Source organism: Chiloscyllium punctatum, chromosome 21, assembly GCF_047496795.1.
Source record: "Chiloscyllium punctatum isolate Juve2018m chromosome 21, sChiPun1.3, whole genome shotgun sequence".
Classification (NCBI taxonomy): domain Eukaryota; kingdom Metazoa; phylum Chordata; class Chondrichthyes; order Orectolobiformes; family Hemiscylliidae; genus Chiloscyllium; species Chiloscyllium punctatum.
The window spans coordinates 44,992,807-45,017,435 of NC_092759.1; the positions used below are offsets into that span (position 1 = coordinate 44,992,807).

Sequence of the window (24,629 nt, forward strand, 5' to 3'; positions counted from 1 at the left end):
CGCACCACCCTCTGCGTGCAGCCGTTGCCCCTCACTGCCTTTCGAATTCTCACCCTCACACACCAGATTTATACCCTCTAGTTCTGAACTGCCCCACCTGAGCGAAAGGAACTTGTCTATTTACCCGATTCATTCCCCTCATGATTGAAAAACCTCCGTAAGATCAGCTCCCAGCCTCTGACGCGCCAGGCGAAATAGTGAGCGAGTGTTCAGCCTGTAAACGTTTGCACCTTTTCCATTTTCAAATGTAGGATGATGTAGCATGCTGTCTGAAGCAATCATTTTAGCAGCTGACCTGTCGCTGACAAACTCTGCAGGAAGGCCTGACAACTTGCTAAATATGCTGCCAAACGAAGATTTCATAAGCAACATGAGTCATTGAGCAAAACGTGAAATTGACTTCTGAGCTGTTGCTGACACCAAAGCAACTGCGTCGTTCGGGAGCAGAAAGAACCCCACTGATAGATTACAATTCAAATGCATTTGGCATAAGGTTCGTAGCAGTTAATCAGCAGCACGTAACCCTGACTCCTAAGGTCTGTGAGTATCCAGAAGAACAGTGAGCGATCGTTGAAGGTACGGTTCTCTAGACGAAATTTGTCAACGTGAGAAGCTGCAGCTGAGCTGGTGGCGTTGCGATTGAAATTGCATGCGTCCGGACTTTGTGCTTAATTTTAGATATCAGAGCAAATGGTCACACTCGAGTATGCGCGTTCGGAAAAGTAAATGTTTTTTTTGTTGAAAAGCTTTGCAACGAAAGGAAATACTTCAGACTATCGTGCGATCGATGAGAAGCAGAAAATGCAGAGCAGCCGTGGTTGTGAGCACCGGCAATATAGGCATTTGCTTTCGCGGGGCCGCCCGCGTTGGTCGGTTAGCTCAGCTGGTTAGAGCGTGGTGCTAATAACGCCAAGGTCGTGGGTCCGATCCCCACACTGACCCCATGCAGCGCTTGCGTGGTTGCTGTGTTTCCAAACAACGTGCTGCACAAAGCCGGAAGCGCCATCTGCGCAATCAAACATTTGACAGGGTTAGACGCACGACTTGATCGCCGTACCCGTGATGACTGCAGCAAAACAACCAGTCTCAGTTGTTTTCACCAACAAATGCAAAACATGAAATATGTGCAGTGTTAGGCAGACCTGGCACCGTCTCGGAGGAGAACCAGAGTTCACGCTTCAATGCAATCAAAGATTCGTTCGTGTTATTTTCCTGGATCTCTGTTAATACTCGTCACACGACTTCCAGAGGCACTTCGTTCGCTTGCTCACCTCTCATGCATCGACACTGGAGTTATCATATCACCAGCAATATCATAGAGCCATTAATAAAAGCAAATTACTGCGGATGCTGGAATCTGAAACCAAAAGAGAAAATGCTGGAAAATCTCAGCAGGTCTGGCACCATCTGCAAGGAGAGAAAAGAGCTGACGTTTCCAGTCTAACTGATTAAAGATAAAGATAAAAACAAAGGGGGAGTATTATGGAGCTATTTATACCACGCTGAGAGAAGGTGAGTCAAGGCTCCAGATGCAAAGGTGATAATGACAGTGCATGCAGAGATTAAAGGGAGATTAAGAGGCGTGAATGACCCAGGCTGAAGCCAGCGCTATGTGACAAAATATGTGAGGGATGGGTGAAGCAGAGACAAAATCGAACACAGGAGAGAAGGGTAGCAAATCGGGAAGAGGAGAGGAAAAAGGTATTGAGAGATTGGGGAGCGAGAGAAAGAGAGACAGTCAAGAAATAAGAGGTACAGAACAGTGAAAAAAAAACACAACTAAAAAAGTTAAATAAAATAATTGAAATAAAATTACCTGAAGTTGTTTGAATTCAACAACTTCAGACAATTTTACTTGTTTTTTTAAAATTTATCTTTTTTATCATTTCACCTGCACTACCATAGAGCCATTAGATATGGACAGCACTGAAAACACAGTCTTCGGTCGCACTCGTCCATTCCGAACAGATATCCTCAACTGATCCAGCCGCGATTGCATGCACTTGACCCATTTCTCTCTAACCCTTTCCTATTCAAGTACACGCCCAGATTCCTTAACAGTATTGGAATTATACCATCCATCACCAGCTCGTCTGGTAACTTATTCCAGAAACGCACCACCCTCTGCGTGCAGCCGTTGCCCCTCACTGCCTTTCGAATTCTCACCCTCACACACCAGATTTATACCCTCTAGTTCTGAACTGCCCCACCTGAGCGAAAGGAACTTGTCTATTTACCCGATTCATTCCCCTCATGATTGAAAAACCTCCGTAAGATCAGCTCCCAGCCTCTGACGCGCCAGGCGAAATAGTGAGCGAGTGTTCAGCCTGTAAACGTTTGCACCTTTTCCATTTTCAAATGTAGGATGATGTAGCATGCTGTCTGAAGCAATCATTTTAGCAGCTGACCTGTCGCTGACAAACTCTGCAGGAAGGCCTGACAACTTGCTAAATATGCTGCCAAACGAAGATTTCATAAGCAACATGAGTCATTGAGCAAAACGTGAAATTGACTTCTGAGCTGTTGCTGACACCAAAGCAACTGCGTCGTTCGGGAGCAGAAAGAACCCCACTGATAGATTACAATTCAAATGCATTTGGCATAAGGTTCGTAGCAGTTAATCAGCAGCACGTAACCCTGACTCCTAAGGTCTGTGAGTATCCAGAAGAACAGTGAGCGATCGTTGAAGGTACGGTTCTCTAGACGAAATTTGTCAACGTGAGAAGCTGCAGCTGAGCTGGTGGCGTTGCGATTGAAATTGCATGCGTCCGGACTTTGTGCTTAATTTTAGATATCAGAGCAAATGGTCACACTCGAGTATGCGCGTTCGGAAAAGTAAATGTTTTTTTTGTTGAAAAGCTTTGCAACGAAAGGAAATACTTCAGACTATCGTGCGATCGATGAGAAGCAGAAAATGCAGAGCAGCCGTGGTTGTGAGCACCGGCAATATAGGCATTTGCTTTCGCGGGGCCGCCCGCGTTGGTCGGTTAGCTCAGCTGGTTAGAGCGTGGTGCTAATAACGCCAAGGTCGTGGGTCCGATCCCCACACTGACCCCATGCAGCGCTTGCGTGGTTGCTGTGTTTCCAAACAACGTGCTGCACAAAGCCGGAAGCGCCATCTGCGCAATCAAACATTTGACAGGGTTAGACGCACGACTTGATCGCCGTACCCGTGATGACTGCAGCAAAACAACCAGTCTCAGTTGATTTCACCAACAAATGCAAAACATGAAATATGTGCAGTATTAGGCAGACCTGGCACCGTCTCGGAGGAGAACCAGAGTTCACGCTTCAATTCAATCAAAGATTCGTTCGTGTTATTTTCCTGGATCTCTGTTAATACTTGTCACACGACTTCCAGAGGCAATTCGTTCGCTTGCTCACCTCTCATGCATCGACACTGGAGTTATCATATCACCAGCAATATCATAGAGCCATTCATAAAAGCAAATTACTGCGGATGCTGGAATCTGAAACCAAAAGAGAAAATGCTGGAAAATCTCAGCAGGTCTGGCACCATCTGCAAGGAGAGAAAAGAGCTGACGTTTCCAGTCTAACTGATTAAAGATAAAGATAAAAACAAAGGGGGAGTATTATAGAGCTATTTATACCACGCTGAGAGAAGGTGAGTCAAGGCTCCAGATGCAAAGGTGATAATGACAGTGCATGCAGAGATTAAAGGGAGATTAAGAGGCGTGAATGACCCAGGCTGAAGCCAGCGCTATGTGACAAAATATGTGAGGGATGGGTGAAGCAGAGACAAAATCGAACACAGGGGAGAAGGGTAGCAAATCGGGAAGAGGAGAGGAAAAAGGTATTGAGAGATTGGGGAGCGAGAGAAAGAGATACAGTCAAGAAATAAGAGGTACAGAACAGTGAAAAAAAAACACAACTAAAAAAGTTAAATAAAATAATTGAAATAAAATTACCTGAAGTTGTTTGAATTCAACAACTTCAGACAATTTTACTTGTTTTTTTAAAATTTATCTTTTTTATCATTTCACCTGCACTACCATAGAGCCATTAGATATGGACAGCACTGAAAACACAGTCTTCGGTCGCACTCGTCCATTCCGAACAGATATCCTCAACTGATCCAGCCGCGATTGCATGCACTTGACCCATTTCTCTCTAACCCTTTCCTATTCAAGTACACGCCCAGATTCCTTAACAGTATTGGAATTATACCATCCATCACCAGCTCGTCTGGTAACTTATTCCAGAAACGCACCACCCTCTGCGTGCAGCCGTTGCCCCTCACTGCCTTTCGAATTCTCACCCTCACACACCAGATTTATACCCTCTAGTTCTGAACTGCCCCACCTGAGCGAAAGGAACTTGTCTATTTACCCGATTCATTCCCCTCATGATTGAAAAACCTCCGTAAGATCAGCTCCCAGCCTCTGACGCGCCAGGCGAAATAGTGAGCGAGTGTTCAGCCTGTAAACGTTTGCACCTTTTCCATTTTCAAATGTAGGATGATGTAGCATGCTGTCTGAAGCAATCATTTTAGCAGCTGACCTGTCGCTGACAAACTCTGCAGGAAGGCCTGACAACTTGCTAAATATGCTGCCAAACGAAGATTTCATAAGCAACATGAGTCATTGAGCAAAACGTGAAATTGACTTCTGAGCTGTTGCTGACACCAAAGCAACTGCGTCGTTCGGGAGCAGAAAGAACCCCACTGATAGATTACAATTCAAATGCATTTGGCATAAGGTTCGTAGCAGTTAATCAGCAGCACGTAACCCTGACTCCTAAGGTCTGTGAGTATCCAGAAGAACAGTGAGCGATCGTTGAAGGTACGGTTCTCTAGACGAAATTTGTCAACGTGAGAAGCTGCAGCTGAGCTGGTGGCGTTGCGATTGAAATTGCATGCGTCCGGACTTTGTGCTTAATTTTAGATATCAGAGCAAATGGTCACACTCGAGTATGCGCGTTCGGAAAAGTAAATGTTTTTTTTGTTGAAAAGCTTTGCAACGAAAGGAAATACTTCAGACTATCGTGCGATCGATGAGAAGCAGAAAATGCAGAGCAGCCGTGGTTGTGAGCACCGGCAATATAGGCATTTGCTTTCGCGGGGCCGCCCGCGTTGGTCGGTTAGCTCAGCTGGTTAGAGCGTGGTGCTAATAACGCCAAGGTCGTGGGTCCGATCCCCACACTGACCCCATGCAGCGCTTGCGTGGTTGCTGTGTTTCCAAACAACGTGCTCCACAAAGCCGGAAGCGCCATCTGCGCAATCAAACATTTGACAGGGTTAGACGCACGACTTGATCGCCGTACCCGTGATGACTGCAGCAAAACAACCAGTCTCAGTTGTTTTCACCAACAAATGCAAAACATGAAATATGTGCAGTATTAGGCAGACCTGGCACCGTCTCGGAGGAGAACCAGAGTTCACGCTTCAATTCAATCAAAGATTCGTTCGTGTTATTTTCCTGGATCTCTGTTAATACTTGTCACACGACTTCCAGAGGCAATTCGTTCGCTTGCTCACCTCTCATGCATCGACACTGGAGTTATCATATCACCAGCAATATCATAGAGCCATTAATAAAAGCAAATTACTGCGGATGCTTGAATCTGAAACCAAAAGAGAAAATGCTGGAAAATCTCAGCAGGTCTGGCACCATCTGCAAGGAGAGAAAAGAGCTGACGTTTCCAGTCTAACTGATTAAAGATAAAGATAAAAACAAAGGGGGAGTATTATGGAGCTATTTATACCACGCTGAGAGAAGGTGAGTCAAGGCTCCAGATGCAAAGGTGATAATGACAGTGCATGCAGAGATTAAAGGGAGATTAAGAGGCGTGAATGACCCAGGCTGAAGCCAGCGCTATGTGACAAAATATGTGAGGGATGGGTGAAGCAGAGACAAAATCGAACACAGGGGAGAAGGGTAGCAAAGCGGGAAGAGGAGAGGAAAAAGGTATTGAGAGATTGGGGAGCGAGAGAAAGAGAGACAGTCAAGAAATAAGAGGTACAGAACAGTGTAAAAAAAACACAACTAAAAAAGTTAAATAAAATAATTGAAATAAAATTACATGAAGTTGTTTGATTTCAACAACTTCAGACAATTTTACTTCTTTTTTTTAAATTTATCTTTTTTATCATTTCACCTGCACTACCATAGAGCCATTAGATATGGACAGCACTGAAAACACAGTCTTCGGTCGCACTCGTCCATTCCGAACAGATATCCTCAACTGATCCAGCCGCGATTGCATGCACTTGACCCATTTCTCTCTAACCCTTTCCTATTCAAGTACACGCCCAGATTCCTTAACAGTATTGGAATTATACCATCCATCACCAGCTCGTCTGGTAACTTATTCCAGAAACGCACCACCCTCTGCGTGCAGCCGTTGCCCCTCACTGCCTTTCGAATTCTCACCCTCACACACCAGATTTATACCCTCTAGTTCTGAACTGCCCCACCTGAGCGAAATTAACTTGTCTATTTACCCGATTCAGTCCCCTCATGATTGAAATACCTCCGTAAGATCAGCTCCCAGCCTCTGACGCGCCAGGCGAAATAGTGAGCGAGTGTTCAGCCTGTAAACGTTTGCACCTTTTCCATTTTCAAATGTAGGATGATGTAGCATGCTGTCGGAAGCAATCATTTTAGCAGCTGACCTGTCGCTGACAAACTCTGCAGGAAGGCCTGACAACCTGCTAAATATGCTGCCAAAAGAAGATTTCATAAGCAACATGAGTCATTGAGCAAAACGTGCAATTGACTTCTGAGCTGTTGCTGACACCAAAGCAACTGCGTCGTTCGGGAGCAGAAAGAACCCCACTGATAGATTACAATTCAAATGCATTTGGCATAAGGCTCGTAGCAGTTAATCAGCAGCACGTAACCCTGACTGCAAACGTCTGTGAGTATCCAGAAGAACAGTGAGCGATCGTTGAAGGTACGGTTCTCCAGACGAAATTTGTCAACGTGTGAAGCTGCAGCTGAGCTGGTGGCGTTGCGATTGAAATTGCATGCGTCCGGACTTTGTGCTTAATTTTAGATATCAGAGCAAATGGTTAACTCGAGTATGCGCGTTCGGAAAAGTAAATGTTTTTTTTGTTGAAAAGCTTGGCAACGAAAGGAAATACTTCAGACTATCGTGCGATCGATGAGAAGCAGAAAATGCAGAGCAGCCGTGGTTGTGAGCACCGGCAATATAGGCATTTGCTTTCGCGGGGCCGCCCGCGTTGGTCGGTTCGCTCAGCTGGTTAGAGCGTGGTGCTAATAACGCCAAGGTCGTGGATCCGGTCCCCAAACTGACCACGTCCAGCGCTTGTGTGGTTGCTGTGTTTCCAAACAACGTGCTCCACAAAGCCGGAAGCGCCATCTGCGCAATCAAACATTTGACAGGGTTAGACGCACGACTTGATCGCCGTACCCGTGATGACTGCAGCAAAACAACCAGTCTCAGTTGTTTTCACCAACAAATGCAAAACATGAAATATGTGCAGTATTAGGCAGACCTGGCACCGTCTCGGAGAACCAGAGTTCACGCTTCAATTCAATCAAAGATTCGTTCGTGTTATTTTCCTGGATCTCTGTTAATACTCGTCACACGACTTCCAGAGGCAATTCGTTCGCTTGCTCACCTCTCATGCATCGACACTGGAGTTATCATATCACCAGCAATATCATAGAGCCATTAATAAAAGCAAATTACTGCGGATGCTGAATCTGAAACCAAAAGAGAAAATGCTGGAAAATCTCAGCAGGTCTGGCACCATCTGCAAGGAGAGAAAAGAGCTGACGTTTCCAGTCTAACTGATTAAAGATAAAGATAAAAACAAAGGGGGAGTATTATGGAGCTATTTATACCACGCTGAGAGAAGGTGAGTCAAGGCTCCAGATGCAAAGGTGATAATGACAGTGCATGCAGAGATTAAAGGGAGATTAAGAGGCGTGAATGACCCAGGCTGAAGCCAGCACTATGGGACAAAATATGTGAGGGATGGGTGAAGCAGAGACAAAATCGAACACAGGGGAGAAGGGTAGCAAATCGGGAAGAGGAGAGGAAAAAGGTATTGAGAGAGTGGGGAGCGAGAGAAAGAGAGACAGTCAAGAAATAAGAGGTACAGAACAGTGAAAAAAAACACAACTAAAAAAGTTAAATAAAATAATTGAAATAAAATTACCTGAAGTTGTTTGAATTCAACAACTTCAGACAATTTTACTTCTTTTTTTTAAATTTATCTTTTTTATCATTTCACCTGCACGACCATAGAGCCATTAGATATGGACAGCACTGAAAACACAGTCTTCGTTCGCACTCGTCCATTCCGAACAGATATCCTCAACTGATCCAGCCGCGATTGCATGCACTTGACCCATTTCTCTCTAACCCTTTCCTATTCAAGTACACGCCCAGATTCCTTAACAGTATTGGAATTATACCATCCATCACCAGCTGGTCTGGTAACTTATTCCAGAAACGCACCACCCTCTGCGTGCAGCCGTTGCCCCTCACTGCCTTTCGAATTCTCACCCTCCCACACCAGATTTATACCCTCTAGTTCTGAACTGCCCCACCTGAGCGAAATGAACTTGTCTATTTACCCGATTCATTCCCCTCATGATTGAAATACCTCCGTAAGATAAGGTCCCAGCCTCTGACGCGCCAGGCGAAATAGTGAGCGAGCGTTCAGCCTGTAAACGTTTGCACCTTTTCCATTTTCAAATGTAGGATGATGTAGCATGCTGTCTGAAGCAATCATTTTAGCAGCTGACCTGTCGCTGACAAACTCTGCAGGAAGGACTGACAACTTGCTAAATATGCTGTCAAACGAAGATTTCATAAGCAACATGAGTCATTGAGCAAAACGTGCAATTGACTTCTGAGCTGTTGCTGGCACCAAATCAACTGCGTCGTTCGGGAGCAGAAAGAACCCCACTGATAGATTACAATTCAAATGCATTTGGCATAAGGTTCGTAGCAGTTAATCAGCAGCACCTAACCCTGACTGCAAAGGTCTGTGAGTATCCAGAAGAACAGTGAGCGATCGTTGAAGGTACGGTTCTCCAGACGAAATTTGTCAACGTGAGAAGCTGCAGCTGAGCTGGTGGCGTTGCGATTGAAATTGCATGCGTCCGGACTTTGTGCTTAATTTTAGATATCAGAGCAAATGGTCACACTCGAGTATGCGCGTTCGGAAAAGTAAATGTTTTTTTTTGTTGAAAAGCTTTGCAACGAAAGGAAATACTTCAGACTATCGTGCGATCGATGAGAAGCAGAAAATGCAGAGCAGCCGTGGTTGTGAGCACCGGCAATATAGGCATTTGCTTTCGCGGGGCCGCCCGCGTTGGTCGGTTAGCTCAGCTGGTTAGAGCGTGGTGCTAAGAACGCCAAAGTCGTGGGTCCGATCCCCACACTGACCCCATGCAGCGCTTGCGTGGTTGCTGTGTTTCCAAACAACGTGCTGCACAAAGCCGGAAGCGCCATCTGCGCAATCAAACATTTGACAGGGTTAGACGCACGACTTGATCGCCGTACCCGTGATGACTGCAGCAAAACAACCAGTCTCAGTTGTTTTCACCAACAAATGCAAAACATGAAATATGTGCAGTGTTAGGCAGACCTGGCACCGTCTCGGAGGAGAACCAGAGTTCACGCTTCAATGCAATCAAAGATTCGTTCGTGTTATTTTCCTGGATCTCTGTTAATACTCGTCACACGACTTCCAGAGGCACTTCGTTCGCTTGCTCACCTCTCATGCATCGACACTGGAGTTATCATATCACCAGCAATATCATAGAGCCATTAATAAAAGCAAATTACTGCGGATGCTGGAATCTGAAACCAAAAGAGAAAATGCTGGAAAATCTCAGCAGGTCTGGCACCATCTGCAAGGAGAGAAAAGAGCTGACGTTTCCAGTCTAACTGATTAAAGATAAAGATAAAAACAAAGGGGGAGTATTATGGAGCTATTTATACCACGCTGAGAGAAGGTGAGTCAAGGCTCCAGATGCAAAGGTGATAATGACAGTGCATGCAGAGAATAAAGGGAGATTAAGAGGCGTGAATGACCCAGGCTGAAGCCAGCGCTATGTGACAAAATATGTGAGGGATGGGTGAAGCAGAGACAAAATCGAACACAGGAGAGAAGGGTAGCAAATCGGGAAGAGGAGAGGAAAAAGGTATTGAGAGATTGGGGAGCGAGAGAAAGAGAGACAGTCAAGAAATAAGAGGTACAGAACAGTGAAAAAAAAACACAACTAAAAAAGTTAAATAAAATAATTGAAATAAAATTACCTGAAGTTGTTTGAATTCAACAACTTCAGACAATTTTACTTGTTTTTTTAAAATTTATCTTTTTTATCATTTCACCTGCACTACCATAGAGCCATTAGATATGGACAGCACTGAAAACACAGTCTTCGGTCGCACTCGTCCATTCCGAACAGATATCCTCAACTGATCCAGCCGCGATTGCATGCACTTGACCCATTTCTCTCTAACCCTTTCCTATTCAAGTACACGCCCAGATTCCTTAACAGTATTGGAATTATACCATCCATCACCAGCTCGTCTGGTAACTTATTCCAGAAACGCACCACCCTCTGCGTGCAGCCGTTGCCCCTCACTGCCTTTCGAATTCTCACCCTCACACACCAGATTTATACCCTCTAGTTCTGAACTGCCCCACCTGAGCGAAAGGAACTTGTCTATTTACCCGATTCATTCCCCTCATGATTGAAAAACCTCCGTAAGATCAGCTCCCAGCCTCTGACGCGCCAGGCGAAATAGTGAGCGAGTGTTCAGCCTGTAAACGTTTGCACCTTTTCCATTTTCAAATGTAGGATGATGTAGCATGCTGTCTGAAGCAATCATTTTAGCAGCTGACCTGTCGCTGACAAACTCTGCAGGAAGGCCTGACAACTTGCTAAATATGCTGCCAAACGAAGATTTCATAAGCAACATGAGTCATTGAGCAAAACGTGAAATTGACTTCTGAGCTGTTGCTGACACCAAAGCAACTGCGTCGTTCGGGAGCAGAAAGAACCCCACTGATAGATTACAATTCAAATGCATTTGGCATAAGGTTCGTAGCAGTTAATCAGCAGCACGTAACCCTGACTCCTAAGGTCTGTGAGTATCCAGAAGAACAGTGAGCGATCGTTGAAGGTACGGTTCTCTAGACGAAATTTGTCAACGTGAGAAGCTGCAGCTGAGCTGGTGGCGTTGCGATTGAAATTGCATGCGTCCGGACTTTGTGCTTAATTTTAGATATCAGAGCAAATGGTCACACTCGAGTATGCGCGTTCGGAAAAGTAAATGTTTTTTTTGTTGAAAAGCTTTGCAACGAAAGGAAATACTTCAGACTATCGTGCGATCGATGAGAAGCAGAAAATGCAGAGCAGCCGTGGTTGTGAGCACCGGCAATATAGGCATTTGCTTTCGCGGGGCCGCCTGCGTTGGTCGGTTAGCTCAGCTGGTTAGAGCGTGGTGCTAATAACGCCAAGGTCGTGGGTCCGATCCCCACACTGACCCCATGCAGCGCTTGCGTGGTTGCTGTGTTTCCAAACAACGTGCTCCACAAAGCCGGAAGCGCCATCTGCGCAATCAAACATTTGACAGGGTTAGACGCACGACTTGATCGCCGTACCCGTGATGACTGCAGCAAAACAACCAGTCTCAGTTGTTTTCACCAACAAATGCAAAACATGAAATATGTGCAGTATTAGGCAGACCTGGCACCGTCTCGGAGGAGAACCAGAGTTCACGCTTCAATTCAATCAAAGATTCGTTCGTGTTATTTTCCTGGATCTCTGTTAATACTTGTCACACGACTTCCAGAGGCAATTCGTTCGCTTGCTCACCTCTCATGCATCGACACTGGAGTTATCATATCACCAGCAATATCATAGAGCCATTAATAAAAGCAAATTACTGCGGATGCTGGAATCTGAAACCAAAAGAGAAAATGCTGGAAAATCTCAGCAGGTCTGGCACCATCTGCAAGGAGAGAAAAGAGCTGACGTTTCCAGTCTAACTGATTAAAGATAAAGATAAAAACAAAGGGGGAGTATTATAGAGCTATTTATACCACGCTGAGAGAAGGTGAGTCAAGGCTCCAGATGCAAAGGTGATAATGACAGTGCATGCAGAGATTAAAGGGAGATTAAGAGGCGTGAATGACCCAGGCTGAAGCCAGCGCTATGTGACAAAATATGTGAGGGATGGGTGAAGCAGAGACAAAATCGAACACAGGGGAGAAGGGTAGCAAAGCGGGAAGAGGAGAGGAAAAAGGTATTGAGAGATTGGGGAGCGAGAGAAAGAGAGACAGTCAAGAAATAAGAGGTACAGAACAGTGTAAAAAAAACACAACTAAAAAAGTTAAATAAAATAATTGAAATAAAATTACCTGAAGTTGTTTGAATTCAACAACTTCAGACAATTTTACTTCTTTTTTTTAAATTTATCTTTTTTATCATTTCACCTGCACTACCATAGAGCCATTAGATATGGACAGCACTGAAAACACAGTCTTCGGTCGCACTCGTCCATTCCGAACAGATATCCTCAACTGATCCAGCCGCGATTGCATGCACTTGACCCATTTCTCTCTAACCCTTTCCTATTCAAGTACACGCCCAGATTCCTTAACAGTATTGGAATTATACCATCCATCACCAGCTCGTCTGGTAACTTATTCCAGAAACGCACCACCCTCTGCGTGCAGCCGTTGCCCCTCACTGCCTTTCGAATTCTCACCCTCCCACACCAGATTTATACCCTCTAGTTCTGAACTGCCCCACCTGAGCGAAATGAACTTGTCTATTTACCCGATTCATTCCCCTCATGATTGAAATACCTCCGTAAGATCAGCTCCTAGCCTCTGACGCGCCAGGCGAAATAGTGAGCGAGTGTTCAGCCAGTAAACGTTTGCACCTTTTCCATTTTCAAATGTAGGATGATGTAGCATGCTGTCTGAAGCAATCATTTTAGCAGCTGACCTGTCACTGAGAAACTCTGCAGGAAGGCCTGACAACTTGCTAAATATGCTGTCAAACGAAGATTTCATAAGCAACATGAGTCATTGAGCAAAACGTGCAATTGACTTCTGAGCTGTTGCTGACACCAAAGCAACTGCGTCTTTCGGGAGCAGAAAGAACCCCACTGATAGATTACAATTCAAATGCATTTGGCATAAGGTTCATAGCAGTTAATCAGCAGCACGTAACCCTGACTGCAAAGGTCTGTGAGTATCCAGAAGAACAGTGAGCGATCGTTGAAGGTACGGTTCTCCAGACGAAATTTGTCAACGTGAGAAGCTGCAGCTGAGCTGGTGGCGTTGCGATTGAAATTGCATGCGTCCGGACTTTGTGCTTAATTTTAGATATCAGAGCAAATGGTTAACTCGAGTATGCGCGTTCGGAAAAGTAAATGTTTTTTTTGTTGAAAAGCTTGGCAACGAAAGGAAATACTTCAGACTATCGTGCGATCGATGAGAAGCAGAAAATGCAGAGCAGCCGTGGTTGTGAGCACCGGCAATATAGGCATTTGCTTTCGCGGGGCCGCCCGCGTTGGTCGGTTAGTTCAGCTGGTTAGAGCGTGGTGCTAATAACGCCAAGGTCGTGGGTCCGATCACCACACTGACCACATACAGCGCTTGTGTGGTTGCTGTGTTTCCAAACAACGTGCTCCACAAAGCCGGAAGCGCCATCTGCGCAATCAAACATTTGACAGGGTTAGACGCACGACTTGATCGCCGTACCCGTGATGACTGCAGCAAAACAACCAGTCTCAGTTGTTTTCACCAACAAATGCAAAACATGAAATATGTGCAGTATTAGGCAGACCTGGCACCGTCTCGGAGGAGAACCAGAGTTCACGCTTCAATTCAATCAAAGATTCGTTCGTGTTATTTTCCTGGATCTCTGTTAATACTCGTCACACGACTTCCAGAGGCACTTCGTTCGCTTGCTCACCTCTCATGCATCGACACTGGAGTTATCATATCACCAGCAATATCATAGAGCCATTAATAAAAGCAAATTACTGCGGATGCTGGAATCTGAAACCAAAAGAGAAAATGCTGGAAAATCTCAGCAGGTCTGGCACCATCTGCAAGGAGAGAAAAGAGCTGACGTTTCCAGTCTAACTGATTAAAGATAAAGATAAAAACAAAGGGGGAGTATTATGGAGCTATTTATACCACGCTGAGAGAAGGTGAGTCAAGGCTCCAGATGCAAAGGTGATAATGACAGTGCATGCAGAGAATAAAGGGAGATTAAGAGGCGTGAATGACCCAGGCTGAAGCCAGCGCTATGTGACAAAATATGTGAGGGATGGGTGAAGCAGAGACAAAATCGAACACAGGAGAGAAGGGTAGCAAATCGGGAAGAGGAGAGGAAAAAGGTATTGAGAGATTGGGGAGCGAGAGAAAGAGAGACAGTCAAGAAATAAGAGGTACAGAACAGTGAAAAAAAAACACAACTAAAAAAGTTAAATAAAATAATTGAAATAAAATTACCTGAAGTTGTTTGAATTCAACAACTTCAGACAATTTTACTTGTTTTTTTAAAATTTATCTTTTTTATCATTTCACCTGCACTACCATAGAGCCATTAGATATGGACAGCACTGAAAACACAGTCTTCGGTCGCACTCGTCCATTCCGAACAGATATCCTCAACTGATCCAGCCGCGATTGCATGCACTTGACCCATTTCTCTCTAACCCTTTCCTATTCAAGTACACGCCCAGATTCCTTAACAGTATTGGAATTATACCATCCATCACCAGCTCGTCTGGTAACTTATTCCAGAAACGCACCACCCTCTGCGTGCAGCCGTTGCCCCTCACTGCCTTTCGAATTCTCACCCTCACACACCAGATTTATACCCTCTAGTTCTGAACTGCCCCACCTGAGCGAAAGGAACTTGTCTATTTACCCGATTCATTCCCCTCATGATTGAAAAACCTCCGTAAGATCAGCTCCCAGCCTCTGACGCGCCAGGCGAAATAGTGAGCGAGTGTTCAGCCTGTAAACGTTTGCACCTTTTCCATTTTCAAATGTAGGATGATGTAGCATGCTGTCTGAAGCAATCATTTTAGCAGCTGACCTGTCGCTGACAAACTCTGCAGGAAGGCCTGACAACTTGCTAAATATGCTGCCAAACGAAGATTTCATAAGCAACATGAGTCATTGAGCAAAACGTGAAATTGACTTCTGAGCTGTTGCTGACACCAAAGCAACTGCGTCGTTCGGGAGCAGAAAGAACCCCACTGATAGATTACAATTCAAATGCATTTGGCATAAGGTTCGTAGCAGTTAATCAGCAGCACGTAACCCTGACTCCTAAGGTCTGTGAGTATCCAGAAGAACAGTGAGCGATCGTTGAAGGTACGGTTCTCTAGACGAAATTTGTCAACGTGAGAAGCTGCAGCTGAGCTGGTGGCGTTGCGATTGAAATTGCATGCGTCCGGACTTTGTGCTTAATTTTAGATATCAGAGCAAATGGTCACACTCGAGTATGCGCGTTCGGAAAAGTAAATGTTTTTTTTGTTGAAAAGCTTTGCAACGAAAGGAAATACTTCAGACTATCGTGCGATCGATGAGAAGCAGAAAATGCAGAGCAGCCGTGGTTGTGAGCACCGGCAATATAGGCATTTGCTTTCGCGGGGCCGCCTGCGTTGGTCGGTTAGCTCAGCTGGTTAGAGCGTGGTGCTAATAACGCCAAGGTCGTGGGTCCGATCCCCACACTGACCCCATGCAGCGCTTGCGTGGTTGCTGTGTTTCCAAACAACGTGCTCCACAAAGCCGGAAGCGCCATCTGCGCAATCAAACATTTGACAGGGTTAGACGCACGACTTGATCGCCGTACCCGTGATGACTGCAGCAAAACAACCAGTCTCAGTTGTTTTCACCAACAAATGCAAAACATGAAATATGTGCAGTATTAGGCAGACCTGGCACCGTCTCGGAGGAGAACCAGAGTTCACGCTTCAATTCAATCAAAGATTCGTTCGTGTTATTTTCCTGGATCTCTGTTAATACTTGTCACACGACTTCCAGAGGCAATTCGTTCGCTTGCTCACCTCTCATGCATCGACACTGGAGTTATCATATCACCAGCAATATCATAGAGCCATTAATAAAAGCAAATTACTGCGGATGCTGGAATCTGAAACCAAAAGAGAAAATGCTGGAAAATCTCAGCAGGTCTGGCACCATCTGCAAGGAGAGAAAAGAGCTGACGTTTCCAGTCTAACTGATTAAAGATAAAGATAAAAACAAAGGGGGAGTATTATAGAGCTATTTATACCACGCTGAGAGAAGGTGAGTCAAGGCTCCAGATGCAAAGGTGATAATGACAGTGCATGCAGAGATTAAAGGGAGATTAAGAGGCGTGAATGACCCAGGCTGAAGCCAGCGCTATGTGACAAAATATGTGAGGGATGGGTGAAGCAGAGACAAAATCGAACACAGGGGAGAAGGGTAGCAAAGCGGGAAGAGGAGAGGAAAAAGGTATTGAGAGATTGGGGAGCGAGAGAAAGAGAGACAGTCAAGAAATAAGAGGTACAGAACAGTGTAAAAAAAACACAACTAAAAAAGTTAAATAAAATAATTGAAATAAAATTACCTGAAGTTGTTTGAATTCAACAACTTCAGACAATTTTACTTCTTTTTTTTAAATTTATCTTTTTTATCATTTCACCTGCACTACCATAGAGCCATTAGATATGGACAGCACTGAAAACACAGTCTTCGGTCGCACTCGTCCATTCCGAACAGATATCCTCAACTGATCCAGCCGCGATTGCATGCACTTGACCCATTTCTCTCTAACCCTTTCCTATTCAAGTACACGCCCAGATTCCTTAACAGTATTGGAATTATACCATCCATCACCAGCTCGTCTGGTAACTTATTCCAGAAACGCACCACCCTCTGCGTGCAGCCGTTGCCCCTCACTGCCTTTCGAATTCTCACCCTCCCACACCAGATTTATACCCTCTAGTTCTGAACTGCCCCACCTGAGCGAAATGAACTTGTCTATTTACCCGATTCATTCCCCTCATGATTGAAATACCTCCGTAAGATCAGCTCCTAGCCTCTGACGCGCCAGGCGAAATAGTGAGCGAGTGTTCAGCCAGTAAACGTTTGCACCTTTTCCATTTTCAAATGTAGGATGATGTAGCATGCTGTCTGAAGCAATCATTTTAGCAGCTGACCTGTCACTGAGAAACTCTGCAGGAAGGCCTGACAACTTGCTAAATATGCTGTCAAACGAAGATTTCATAAGCAACATGAGTCATTGAGCAAAACGTGCAATTGACTTCTGAGCTGTTGCTGACACCAAAGCAACTGCGTCTTTCGGGAGCAGAAAGAACCCCACTGATAGATTACAATTCAAATGCATTTGGCATAAGGTTCGTAGCAGTTAATCAGCAGCACGTAACCCTGACTGCAAAGGTCTGTGAGTATCCAGAAGAACAGTGAGCGATCGTTGAAGGTACGGTTCTCCAGACGAAATTTGTCAACGTGAGAAGCTGCAGCTGAGCTGGTGGCGTTGCGATTGAAATTGCATGCGTCCGGACTTTGTGCTTAATTTTAGATATCAGAGCAAATGGTTAACTCGAGTATGCGCGTTCGGAAAAGTAAATGTTTTTTTTGTTGAAAAGCTTGGCAACGAAAGGAAATACTTCAGACTATCGTGCGATCGATGAGAAGCAGAAAATGCAGAGCAGCCGTGGTTGTGAGCACCGGCAATATAGGCATTTGCTTTCGCGGGGCCGCCCGCGTTGGTCGGTTAGTTCAGCTGGTTAGAGCGTGGTGCTAATAACGCCAAGGTCGTGGGTCCGATCACCACACTGACCACATACAGCGCTTGCGTGGTTGCTGTGTTTCCAAACAACGTGCTCCACAAAGCCGGAAGCGCCATCTGCGCAATCAAACATTTGACAGGGTTAGACGCACGACTTGATCGCCGTACCCGTGATGACTGCAGCAAAACAACCAGTCTCAGTTGTTTTCACCAACAAATGCAAAACATGAAATATGTGCAGTATTAGGCAGACCTGGCACCGTCTCGGAGGAGAACCAGAGTTCACGCTTCAATTCAATCAAAGATTCGTTCGTGTTATTTTCCTGGATCTCTGTTAATACTCGTCACACGACTTCCAGAGGCACTTCGTTCGCTTGCTCACCTCTCATGCATCGACACTGGAGTTATCATATCACCAGCAATATCATAGAGCCATTAATAAAAGCAAATTACTGCGGATGCTGGAATCTGAAACCAAAAGAGAAAATGCTGGAAAATCTCAGCAGGTCTGGCACCATCTGCAAGGAGAGAAAAGAGCTGACGTTTCCAGTCTAACTGATTAAAGATAAAGATAAAAACAAAGGGGGAGTATTATGGAGCTATTTATACCACGCTGAGAGAAGGTGAGTCAAGGCTCCAGATGCAAAGGTGATAATGACAGTGCATGCAGAGATTAAAGGGAGATTAAGAGGCGTGAATGACCCAGGCTGAAGCCAGCGCTATGTGACAAAATATGTGAGGGATGGGTGAAGCAGAGACAAAATCGAACACAGGGGAGAAGGGTAGCAAATCGGGAAGAGGAGAGGAAAAAGGTATTGAGAGATTGGGGAGCGAGAGAAAGAGAGACAGTCAAGAAATAAGAGGTACAGAACAGTGAAAAAAAAACACAACTAAAAAAGTTAAATAAAATAATTGAAATAAAATTACCTGAAGTTGTTTGAATTCAACAACTTCAGACAATTTTACTTGTTTTTTTAAAATTTATCTTTTTTATCATTTCACCTGCACTACCATAGAGCCATTAGATATGGACAGCACTGAAAACACAGTCTTCGGTCGCACTCGTCCATTCCGAACAGATATCCTCAACTGATCCAGCCGCGATTGCATGCACTTGACCCATTTCTCTCTAACCCTTTCCTATTCAAGTACACGCCCAGATTCCTTAACAGTATTGGAATTATACCATCCATCACCAGCTCGTCTGGTAACTTATTCCAGAAACGCACCACCCTCTGCGTGCAGCCGTTGCCCCTCACTGCCTTTCGAATTCTCACCCTCACACACCAGATTTATACCCTCTAGTTCTGAACTGCCCCACCTGAGCGAAAGGAACTTGTCTATTTACCCGATTCATTCCCCTCATGATTGAAAAACCTCCGTAAGATCAGCTCCCAGCCTCTGACGCGCCAGGCGAAATAGTGAGCGAGTGTTCAGCCTGTAAACGTTTGCACCTTTTCCATTTTCAAATGTAGGATGATGTAGCATGCTGTCTGAAGCAATCATTTTAGCAGCTGACCTGTCGCTGACAAACTCTGCAGGAAGGCCTGACAACTTGCTAAATATGCTGCCAAACGAAGATTTCATAAGCAACATGAGTCATTGAGCAAAACGTGAAATTGACTTCTGAGCTGTTGCTGACACCAAAGCAACTGCGTCGTTCGGGAGCAGAAAGAACCCCACTGATAGATTACAATTCAAATGCATTTGGCATAACGTTCGTAGCAGTTAATCAGCAGCACGTAACCCTGACTCCTAAGGTCTGTGAGTATCCAGAAGAACAGTGAGCGATCGTTGAAGGTACGGTTCTCTAGACGAAATTTGTCAACGTGAGAAGCTGCAGCTGAGCTGGTGGCGTTGCGATTGAAATTGCATGCGTCCGGACTTTGTGCTTAATTTTAGATATCAGAGCAAATGGTCACACTCGAGTATGCGCGTTCGGAAAAGTAAATGTTTTTTTTGTTGAAAAGCTTTGCAACGAAAGGAAATACTTCAGACTATCGTGCGATCGATGAGAAGCAGAAAATGCAGAGCAGCCGTGGTTGTGAGCACCGGCAATATAGGCATTTGCTTTCGCGGGGCCGCCTGCGTTGGTCGGTTAGCTCAGCTGGTTAGAGCGTGGTGCTAATAACGCCAAGGTCGTGGGTCCGATCCCCACACTGACCCCATGCAGCGCTTGCGTGGTTGCTGTGTTTCCAAACAACGTGCTCCACAAAGCCGGAAGCGCCATCTGCGCAATCAAACATTTGACAGGGTTAGACGCACGACTTGATCGCCGTACCCGTGATGACTGCAGCAAAACAACCAGTCTCAGTTGTTTTCACCAACAAATGCAAAACATGAAATATGTGCAGTATTAGGCAGACCTGGCACCGTCTCGGAGGAGAACCAGAGTTCACGCTTCAATTCAATCAAAGATTCGTTCGTGTTATTTTCCTGGATCTCTGTTAATACTTGTCACACGACTTCCAGAGGCAATTCGTTCGCTTGCTCACCTCTCATGCATCGACACTGGAGTTATCATATCACCAGCAATATCATAGAGCCATTAATAAAAGCAAATTACTGCGGATGCTGGAATCTGAAACCAAAAGAGAAAATGCTGGAAAATCTCAGCAGGTCTGGCACCATCTGCAAGGAGAGAAAAGAGCTGACGTTTCCAGTCTAACTGATTAAAGATAAAGATAAAAACAAAGGGGGAGTATTATAGAGCTATTTATACCACGCTGAGAGAAGGTGAGTCAAGGCTCCAGATGCAAAGGTGATAATGACAGTGCATGCAGAGATTAAAGGGAGATTAAGAGGCGTGAATGACCCAGGCTGAAGCCAGCGCTATGTGACAAAATATGTGAGGGATGGGTGAAGCAGAGACAAAATCGAACACAGGGGAGAAGGGTAGCAAAGCGGGAAGAGGAGAGGAAAAAGGTATTGAGAGATTGGGGAGCGAGAGAAAGAGAGACAGTCAAGAAATAAGAGGTACAGAACAGTGTAAAAAAAACACAACTAAAAAAGTTAAATAAAATAATTGAAATAAAATTACCTGAAGTTGTTTGAATTCAACAACTTCAGACAATTTTACTTGTTTTTTTAAAATTTATCTTTTTTATCATTTCACCTGCACTACCATAGAGCCATTAGATATGGACAGCACTGAAAACACAGTCTTCGGTCGCACTCGTCCATTCCGAACAGATATCCTCAACTGATCCAGCCGCGATTGCATGCACTTGACCCATTTCTCTCTAACCCTTTCCTATTCAAGTACACGCCCAGATTCCTTAACAGTATTGGAATTATACCATCCATCACCAGCTCGTCTGGTAACTTATTCCAGAAACGCACCACCCTCTGCGTGCAGCCGTTGCCCCTCACTGCCTTTCGAATTCTCACCCTCACACACCAGATTTATACCCTCTAGTTCTGAACTGCCCCACCTGAGCGAAAGGAACTTGTCTATTTACCCGATTCATTCCCCTCATGATTGAAAAACCTCCGTAAGATCAGCTCCCAGCCTCTGACGCGCCAGGCGAAATAGTGAGCGAGTGTTCAGCCTGTAAACGTTTGCACCTTTTCCATTTTCAAATGTAGGATGATGTAGCATGCTGTCTGAAGCAATCATTTTAGCAGCTGACCTGTCGCTGACAAACTCTGCAGGAAGGCCTGACAACTTGCTAAATATGCTGCCAAACGAAGATTTCATAAGCAACATGAGTCATTGAGCAAAACGTGAAATTGACTTCTGAGCTGTTGCTGACACCAAAGCAACTGCGTCGTTCGGGAGCAGAAAGAACCCCACTGATAGATTACAATTCAAATGCATTTGGCATAAGGTTCGTAGCAGTTAATCAGCAGCACGTAACCCTGACTCCTAAGGTCTGTGAGTATCCAGAAGAACAGTGAGCGATCGTTGAAGGTACGGTTCTCTAGACGAAATTTGTCAACGTGAGAAGCTGCAGCTGAGCTGGTGGCGTTGCGATTGAAATTGCATGCGTCCGGACTTTGTGCTTAATTTTAGATATCAGAGCAAATGGTCACACTCGAGTATGCGCGTTCGGAAAAGTAAATGTTTTTTTTGTTGAAAAGCTTTGCAACGAAAGGAAATACTTCAGACTATCGTGCGATCGATGAGAAGCAGAAAATGCAGAGCAGCCGTGGTTGTGAGCACCGGCAATATAGGCATTTGCTTTCGCGGGGCCGCCTGCGTTGGTCGGTTAGCTCAGCTGGTTAGAGCGTGGTGCTAATAACGCCAAGGTCGTGGGTCCGATCCCCACACTGACCCCATGCAGCGCTTGCGTGGTTGCTGTGTTTCCAAACAACGTGCTCCACAAAGCCGGAAGCGCCATCTGCGCAATCAAACATTTGACAGGGTTAGACGCACGACTTGATCGCCGTACCCGTGATGACTGCAGCAAAACAACCAGTCTCAGTTGTTTTCACCAACAAATGCAAAACATGAAATATGTGCAGTATTAGGCAGACCTGGCACCGTCTCGGAGGAGAACCAGAGTTCACGCTTCAATTCAATCAAAGATTCGTTCGTGTTATTTTCCTGGATCTCTGTTAATACTCGTCACACGACTTCCAGAGGCAATTCGTTCGCTTGCTCACCTCTCATGCATCGACACTGGAGTTATCATATCACCAGCAATATCATAGAGCCATTAATAAAAGCAAATTACTGCGGATGCTGGAATCTGAAACCAAAAGAGAAAATGCTGGAAAATCTCAGCAGGTCTGGCACCATCTGCAAGGAGAGAAAAGAGCTGACGTTTCCAGTCTAACTGATTAAAGATAAAGATAAAAACAAAGGGGGAGTATTATAGAGCTATTTATACCACGCTGAGAGAAGGTGAGTCAAGGCTCCAGATGCAAAGGTGATAATGACAGTGCATGCAGAGATTAAAGGGAGATTAAGAGGCGTGAATGACCCAGGCTGAAGCCAGCGCTATGTGACAAAATATGTGAGGGATGGGTGAAGCAGAGACAAAATCGAACACAGGGGAGAAGGGTAGCAAAGCGGGAAGAGGAGAGGAAAAAGGTATTGAGAGATTGGGGAGCGAGAGAAAGAGAGACAGTCAAGAAATAAGAGGTACAGAACAGTGTAAAAAAAACACAACTAAAAAAGTTAAATAAAATAATTGAAATAAAATTACCTGAAGTTGTTTGAATTCAACAACTTCAGACAATTTTACTTCTTTTTTTTAAATTTATCTTTTTTATCATTTCACCTGCACTACCATAGAGCCATTAGATATGGACAGCACTGAAAACACAGTCTTCGGTCGCACTCGTCCATTCCGAACAGATATCCTCAACTGATCCAGCCGCGATTGCATGCACTTGACCCATTTCTCTCTAACCCTTTCCTATTCAAGTACACGCCCAGATTCCTTAACAGTATTGGAATTATACCATCCATCACCAGCTCGTCTGGTAACTTATTCCAGAAACGCACCACCCTCTGCGTGCAGCCGTTGCCCCTCACTGCCTTTCGAATTCTCACCCTCCCACACCAGATTTATACCCTCTAGTTCTGAACTGCCCCACCTGAGCGAAATGAACTTGTCTATTTACCCGATTCATTCCCCTCATGATTGAAATACCTCCGTAAGATCAGCTCCTAGCCTCTGACGCGCCAGGCGAAATAGTGAGCGAGTGTTCAGCCAGTAAACGTTTGCACCTTTTCCATTTTCAAATGTAGGATGATGTAGCATGCTGTCTGAAGCAATCATTTTAGCAGCTGACCTGTCACTGAGAAACTCTGCAGGAAGGCCTGACAACTTGCTAAATATGCTGTCAAACGAAGATTTCATAAGCAACATGAGTCATTGAGCAAAACGTGCAATTGACTTCTGAGCTGTTGCTGACACCAAAGCAACTGCGTCTTTCGGGAGCAGAAAGAACCCCACTGATAGATTACAATTCAAATGCATTTGGCATAAGGTTCGTAGCAGTTAATCAGCAGCACGTAACCCTGACTGCAAAGGTCTGTGAGTATCCAGAAGAACAGTGAGCGATCGTTGAAGGTACGGTTCTCCAGACGAAATTTGTCAACGTGAGAAGCTGCAGCTGAGCTGGTGGCGTTGCGATTGAAATTGCATGCGTCCGGACTTTGTGCTTAATTTTAGATATCAGAGCAAATGGTCACACTCGAGTATGCGCGTTCGGAAAAGTAAATGTTTTTTTTTGTTGAAAAGCTTTGCAACGAAAGGAAACACTTCAGACTATCGTGCGATCGATGAGAAGCAGAAAATGCAGAGCAGCCGTGGTTGTGAGCACCGGCAATATAGGCATTTGCTTTCGCGGGGCCGCCCGCGTTGGTCGGTTAGTTCAGCTGGTTAGAGCGTGGTGCTAATAACGCCAAGGTCGTGGGTCCGATCCCCACACTGACCCCATGCAGCGCTTGCGTGGTTGCTGTGTTTCCAAACAACGTGCTCCACAAAGCCGGAAGCGCCATCTGCGCAATCAAACATTTGACAGGGTTAGACGCACGACTTGATCGCCGTACCCGTGATGACTGCAGCTAAACAACCAGTCTCAGTTGTTTTCACCAACAAATGCAAAACATGAAATATGTGCAGTATTAGGCAGACCTGGCACCGTCTCGGAGGAGAACCAGAGTTCACGCTTCAATTCAATCAAAGATTCGTTCGTGTTATTTTCCTGGATCTCTGTTAATACTTGTCACACGACTTCCAGAGGCAATTCGTTCGCTTGCTCACCTCTCATGCATCGACACTGGAGTTATCATATCACCAGCAATATCATAGAGCCATTAATAAAAGCAAATTACTGCGGATGCTGGAATCTGAAACCAAAAGAGAAAATGCTGGAAAATCTCAG

The 24,629-nt window shown here is 45.1% G+C and overlaps 8 non-coding genes across 8 annotated transcripts; all 8 read left to right on the forward strand.

The window, feature by feature from the left end:
* The first annotated feature begins 868 nt into the window (after nt 1-868).
* Nucleotides 869-942, forward strand: trnai-aau (transfer RNA isoleucine (anticodon AAU)). The gene has a single exon. It is a non-coding gene; the product is annotated as a tRNA-Ile (tRNA).
* Nucleotides 943-2,981: 2,039 nt separating this feature from the next.
* Nucleotides 2,982-3,055, forward strand: trnai-aau (transfer RNA isoleucine (anticodon AAU)). The gene has a single exon. It is a non-coding gene; the product is annotated as a tRNA-Ile (tRNA).
* Nucleotides 3,056-5,094: 2,039 nt separating this feature from the next.
* On the forward strand, nt 5,095-5,168 carry trnai-aau (transfer RNA isoleucine (anticodon AAU)). The gene has a single exon. It is a non-coding gene; the product is annotated as a tRNA-Ile (tRNA).
* Nucleotides 5,169-9,315: 4,147 nt separating this feature from the next.
* trnal-aag (transfer RNA leucine (anticodon AAG)) lies at nt 9,316-9,389 on the forward strand. Its single transcript has one exon. It is a non-coding gene; the product is annotated as a tRNA-Leu (tRNA).
* Nucleotides 9,390-11,428: 2,039 nt separating this feature from the next.
* Nucleotides 11,429-11,502, forward strand: trnai-aau (transfer RNA isoleucine (anticodon AAU)). Its single transcript has one exon. It is a non-coding gene; the product is annotated as a tRNA-Ile (tRNA).
* Nucleotides 11,503-15,653: 4,151 nt separating this feature from the next.
* On the forward strand, nt 15,654-15,727 carry trnai-aau (transfer RNA isoleucine (anticodon AAU)). Its single transcript has one exon. It is a non-coding gene; the product is annotated as a tRNA-Ile (tRNA).
* A 4,151-nt stretch (nt 15,728-19,878) lies between these two features.
* On the forward strand, nt 19,879-19,952 carry trnai-aau (transfer RNA isoleucine (anticodon AAU)). The gene has a single exon. It is a non-coding gene; the product is annotated as a tRNA-Ile (tRNA).
* Nucleotides 19,953-21,991: 2,039 nt separating this feature from the next.
* On the forward strand, nt 21,992-22,065 carry trnai-aau (transfer RNA isoleucine (anticodon AAU)). Its single transcript has one exon. It is a non-coding gene; the product is annotated as a tRNA-Ile (tRNA).
* Nucleotides 22,066-24,629: the final 2,564 nt, after the last annotated feature.